Source organism: Puma concolor, chromosome A3 (assembly GCF_028749965.1).
Source record: "Puma concolor isolate L17-30 chromosome A3, mPumCon1.1.hap2, whole genome shotgun sequence".
NCBI classification, from domain to species: domain Eukaryota; kingdom Metazoa; phylum Chordata; class Mammalia; order Carnivora; family Felidae; genus Puma; species Puma concolor.
The window spans coordinates 40594345-40600344 of NC_141669.1; positions in this window are offsets into that span (position 1 = coordinate 40594345).

Sequence of the window (6000 nt, forward strand, 5' to 3'; positions counted from 1 at the left end):
CAAGGGCACATAGCCTAACAGGATAAGGCTGGGGATGAGAACCTAGGTCTGGCCAACTCCACAGTCCAAGTAGTTTTCCCCCATCTCACACTGTCTCTATCTAGGCATCCAGTGTGGAGCTGCTACCCCTCTCACAGCCGCCCAGGCGTTACTTCTCGGCTGTCAGCAGGCTTCCTGTTCTCTAACCACATGTACAGACCTCGGTCTAATGTGTGAAGACCACATTAATGAAGGGGAAAAGCCTCTGGAGGGTGGCTCATTTCTATCTTTGTTGTGGGTATTTGGTAAGACCAGAGAGTCCAGTAAGTTCTTGCCTGGGGAGTTGAGGGATACAGGATGAGGTTCAGTAGTCACAAGCCTCCACCCAAGTCTCTGGAGTCCCAGTGAAGAGCACCTAGACGGGTCCTATTTTCTTCCTACTCATGGGGTCCCCTGGATTGGCCCATTGCAAGTCAAGCCCAGACCCTTCAGGATTTCCTGTGTGAATGTCATTGCTTTGTGTATCCTCTTTAAGAAATCTTGGCTTTCTCCAAGGCCATGAAGGTATCCTCTTGTTTTCTTCTAGGTTTTATAGTTGTTTCTCTTTTTTAAAAAATATTTTTTAATGTTTATTTATTTTTGAGAGAGACAGAGACAGAATGTGAGTGGTTAGGGGCAGAGAGAGAGAGGGAGGCACAGAATCCGAAGCAAGCTCCAGGCTCTGAGCTGTCAGCACAGAGCCCGACGCGGGGCTCGAACCCACAAGCTGTGAGCTCACAGGTCACACCCCCTCTCTGCCCCAACCCCACTACCTCTCTCTCTCTCTCTTGCAAAAGAAAAAAGATGCTCAACATCACAAATCATCAAGGAAATACAAATCAAATGGCTAGAATAAAAAAGACAAGAAATAACAAGTGCTGCTGAGGGTGTGGAGAAAAGGGAGTCTTCACCCACTGTTGGCAGGCTTGTAAATCGGTGCAGCCACTTTGGAAACAGTATGGAGGTTCTTCAAAAAATTACAAATGGAAATACCATATGATCCAGTAATTCTTTTACTTGGTATGTACTCAAAGAAAACAAAAATACTATTCAAAAAGATACATGCACCCCTATGTTTACTGCAGCATTATTTACGATAGCCAAGATATGGAAGCAACCCAAGTGTCCATGGATAGATGAGTGGATGAAGAAGGTGTAGTATATACACACAGTGGAATTTGACTCAGCCAAAAACACAATGAGATCTTGCCATTTGCAACAACGTGGAATAGACCTACGGGTGTCGTGCCAAGTGAAGTAAAACAGAGAAAGACAAATACCATATGAGCTCACTTATATGTGGAATCTTAAAAGCAAAACAAATGAAAAAACAAATAAAAGGCAGAACCAGATCTATAAAAACAGAGAACAAACTGATTGTTGCCTGAGGGGAGCATCTTGAGGAGATGGACACAATGAAAAAAGGGGAGTGGGAGATACAGTAATGGACCGAATCAGTCACAGGCACAAAACAGTCACAGGAATATACGTACAGCGTATGGAATATAGTCAATGGTATTGCAATAACATCGCATGGTGATGGCTGGTAGTTTCCCCTGTGGTGACATACAGACTGTCAAATCTCTATGTTGTACACCTGAAACTAATGTAATACTGTGTGTCAACTATGTTGTTGTTGGGGGGGGGGGATAATTAATTAATTAATTAATCAATTGAAAAATGAAATTACACTGCAGATATTTTAATTACTGTAATAATTTATATACCAAAAGTATATATAAAGCATACCTTATATACTAAATATATATGAACTACTAAAGACAATACTTAACTTTAGAAATTAAATCAATAAGTAAAATATCACATCGTAATTCTCATTTTAATTTTGTTAGAATGAAACATTGACATGAAGAACGTTTACACCTTTCTAGTCACTTTTCCAACCATGAGCATAGCATGGCCTTTTTTTCTTCCAAGTCATCTTTTGTGTCTCTCAAAAGTGTCCTGGGAAGAATCTCAGGCACAGGAACCAAGCTCCAGCAGTGCGGCTGCCAAGGTGACCACAGGACCTTTCCTCAGCATCTCCCAGGTGCAGCCATGGGACAGACCTGCCTTCCCAGGAAGGTTGAGCTGCGAGGAATCGTTCCTCCTCCCACACTGTGCCAGGACCCTGAGCTTATTCGTGGGGCATGTGGCCACAACAAAATGAATGCAGGGAACCAGAAGTTCATGAAAGGCAGTAAAAAGGAAATGAAATCAGAAGACCATCACAGAAAGACCCAGCAAAGAAAGCACAGGAGAGAAAACAGGGAAGCAGGGTTTGTGTGTGTGTATTTCAGCAGACCGCCTGAAATTTAACTACACACAACTGCTTTCACTTTACAGAATGGCTCTGTTCACTGGACCAAACCAGCGCCTCCATGTTAACTGTGCTCTACTTGGTTATACTTGGGGAAACAGTACTAAATGTCCTCACAGTTGGAATGAGAATAAAAACTCCCTTCCGAATGTTATGGACTATGTGTACATTTCACTAGCATTCATCCATCTTTGACTTTCAGTGACCACTTCCACTCTGTTCTATTTCAGGGATGTGTAATTTTAGGCCTCAGGCTCTGGAGGCCTCTGTACTCCAATTATTTACATCTGCCTATTTACTCCAATGATTCCCTTTACTGCCAGCTTTTTGCATTATCCAGCTTTCCTGATAGTTTGTGCAGATTAGCACCTGCATTTCTCTAAAATCACCAACTCTCCACTCAGGTGTCAAAACCTATTTTTATTTCTTTACTGTAATTTCATTTTTTCTTTACAATAATTTTAATTTGGATTTTGGTCCTTGCTGATGTTTTGAGAGATCCAGCAACTGATCAAAGCCTGAGGCACAGAAGCTTTCTTCTTTCACGGTCCTCTCTATGTGAGCATTCAGGATTACTGCCGTCATTTTCCACGGTGATGATTCTATGTTTGGTTTCTGGAACCTCTGGTCAGAAGTTATGACCTCAATACAGGCTGCTGGGGTGACTTCCTCTGTGAGTGAGACTATCCTGTATTTTCCCTTTTCATCCCATCCAATTATAATGTGAGCTCTAGAAAATACTCTTCTCCAAACTGATCCTGTGTTCTCTTGGTACCTGCTTACCAACTTTGCTACTTCAAGCAATCATCCTTTTACTTAAAGTACACACTCCAGTGTATTTTGGGAAGACCAATCCCTGGTTGTACTTTGTCAATAGTTTTCTCGTTGCTACAGTTTTAAGAGACATCAAAATACTTGAGGTTGCATTTGTCAACTGGAAATGCTGCTTTGTTCCACTTACAGTTCATGATCAATAATAATATATGAATGATTTGGGGACACTGGGCGGTCCAATTGGTTAAGCGTCCGACTTCGGCTCAGGTCATGATCTCCTGGTTCGTGGGTTCGAACACCATGTCCGGCTCTGTGCTGACAGTTCAGAGCCTGGAGTCTGTTTCAGATTCCGTGTCTCCCTCTCTCTCTTGCCCCTCCCCACTCTCACTCTGTGTCTCTCTCTCTCTCTCAAAAACTAAACATTTAAAAATTTTTAATAATTTGTGAATGACTTAACAAATTAGTTTTACCCTTAACACTGATCAAAACTTACAACTACAATAAGAATCCTTTTTAAAATGGGAAAGAATGATGAGCTGGGACGTATAAAAAAGAACTGAACTGAAGGTTTCCCCCCTAAATTTTATACTTTTTCATAATGTATCTTTTGGGGATATAATTCTATTTATTACATAATGTTTTCTTTTACAAATAAAATAACTCTAGGAAATGTGTTTACACTTGTTTGGGAACACTGTATATTACCAATATCACTTTGATCCAATCAGTGAAATGAGTTAACATTTGGCCATACTGATATTTGTGTTACCCAACGAAGTACTCTGTGCAAGCTTTCTGTAAACATGAGATTCACTGTTAACTCTAAATACAAACTTAAGTAAACATTTTTATCAAATAATAATAAAAAAAAAAAAAAGGAACTCCAAGCAGTAGCTCACCGCTCAAAATACAAACGAGAGAGAAGAAAGCAAGAACAAAGACCTTTGGGTGGCTACCCAAAGTCTACCTTTGGGTGGTTAGACTCACCCTTCGTGTTTCCCTCCTTCTTGCTGGAGAGGTTGAAAAGTTGCACTCACATTTCTCAGAACTCATTGCACCTTGGGTCTGGAGGAAATCAGGATCTACAGACAGATGCAACCCTGTGGGGAGTGGGAGACTGACCCCAAGGGCCGCCTCTCCGGCTCTTTCTGACTGTTTTGGCTGGTAAGCAATGTCCTGGAAATGTGAGGTTTGGGAGAAGGAGGCCTACCAGTACCCAGAGGCTTCTTAAGTTGGGCTTTGCAATCCCCAGACGGCAGCTTTGGATGTGTGTCCTTGAACTCTGAACTCAGGGGCAACCTCAGAGACACCTATTGCTCTAGGCCTATTCCTTGAGGCCCAATCCAGAACCAGCTCCTTAGTCCTACTTAGAGTCTGTAAGGACGTAATTCCTTCTTTCAAGTCCCTTCCTCTTGAGAGCCCTGGTGTTGTCCTGTTTTCTGCACTGAGCCCTGCCTGAGACAGCTTTCATTATCCCTGTAATCCTCCTATAAAAGACAGAAGTGGCAGTGGACTAACATACTCTACCAGAGATGAGCATCTCCGTCACTGCACTGTGTCCTCTATATATTCAGGGTACCCTGGGAGTGTGGTGAGCATTCATGCATGTGCACACATACACACATGCACATGCGTTTGTTCCTTCTGTTAACCCGATGATTGAAACTGCCAGGGCTGTGGTCAGCAGGATGCAGTCGTACCTTTGAAGAGTAGATCATGGTCAAGGTGACTCAGATTATGCTGGGAGGCTCAATGCCAGTCTTTCCCATCACTCCCCATGTCCAAGTGGAGTTGGGTCAATAATGCAGCCTCTTTGGGCAGGGCACCTGGGTGGCTTAGTTGGTTAGGTGTCCAACTTCGGCTCAGGTCATAATCTCACAGTTTGTGAGTTCAAGCCCCATGTTGGGCTCTGGGTTGACTGCTCAGAGCCTGGAGCCTGCTTCAGATTCTGTGTCTCCCTCTCTCTGCTCCTCCCCTGCTCACACTCTGCCTCTCTCTCTCTCTCAAAAATAAATAAAGACATTAAAAAAAATTTTTTTTTTAAATGCAGCCTCTCAGTGTCCTTTATGAGTTTCTCTCCATTTTGTTTCCAGAAGCCCCTGACCCATACAGTGTTGTCTCCAAGGGCCCCCTCATGCAACATGGTGAGAAATCACTTCAATTGCCCTCATCAGCCCATGGCTATATCATTTTTCTCTTGTCGCTGTAGCAATTACCATAAACATACTAGCTTAACACAACACCCATTTAGGGCCTGACCGTTCCTTCTTCTGAAATCTGGGTGGACTCAACCTGTTCCTCTGCTCTGGGTCTCCCAAGGCCAAATCAAGGTGTTGGCTGCTCAGGCTCTTATCTGGGAAGAATCTACTTCCAAGGTCATTCAGGTTGTTGGCAGAATTCAGTTTCCTGGGCTTGTAGGACTGAAGTTCCCATTTGCTTACCGTCTGTCAGCTGAGGGTCGTTCTCAGCTCCTAGAGGCTGCTGGCATTCCCTGGCTCATGGCCCCCTCTGTCTTCAATGCCAGCAATAGCGGAGTCCCTCTCTGCTTTGCATCTCTGCAAGTACCATCTTTCTGTGTACCACTGAACACACACATACTCACAAATGCCCACAGCCATCCTTCTGGTTCTTTCTTCTACTCTGCTTGGATCCCCATGCTACCACCTGCCACTGGACAGCTCTTTCTCCCTTCTCTGTTCTATCATCAACGAGTTGCTGATTTAAAATTTTTCACTTCTATTTATGGATAGCATGAGGAAAATCTTTAAATTTTTTAGTTACAAAAAGCACAAGGAAATCAAATATAATCATTCCCCACCACCATACCCCACTATTCCATAGCCTCTTCCTCAGGGGAAACTACTGTTAAAACTTTCTTTTATCTTTCC